This window comes from Anoplopoma fimbria, chromosome 2 (assembly GCF_027596085.1).
Source record: "Anoplopoma fimbria isolate UVic2021 breed Golden Eagle Sablefish chromosome 2, Afim_UVic_2022, whole genome shotgun sequence".
NCBI lineage: Eukaryota > Metazoa > Chordata > Actinopteri > Perciformes > Anoplopomatidae > Anoplopoma > Anoplopoma fimbria.
The window spans coordinates 19620473-19620975 of NC_072450.1; positions in this window are offsets into that span (position 1 = coordinate 19620473).

Genomic DNA, 503 nt, shown 5'->3' on the forward strand with positions numbered 1-503 from the left:
AACACACAATAAAGGAATATCTTTTGGAAGAATAGTGTTCATCTCTTCAGCAGAGACATGTAGAAACTATGCCAAGGAGCACTGAATCTACTCCTGATGGGCTATCGCCTTACTAAAACACTTAATGTTGTATGTTCGCCTTTTAATTTATCCCCATCTATACATGTCTCAATAACATTTCCTTGGTCAAATTCATGTATGTGTCTGTAATGCCAGTAATAAGACCAAATAAGTAGTTTCAGTGTACTACTTTTGTAATATGTAAATGTTTTGTCATGTCATATTTCCTCACAAAAAGTAAATCAATATACAGTAGACGGATACCATGGCAGTGAAATTCAGCAAAAGGCCAAAAGTCTTTTGTGAATTCAGGAATTCAAATAAATATGATTCCAAAACATATGAATAATAATGATCTCACTGACACAAGGCTCAGTATGTTAGTTTCAAGTCGGTGCAGCTTTTTGAATCTAAAAGAAAGATTCTCTACCCCATCTGGCTCA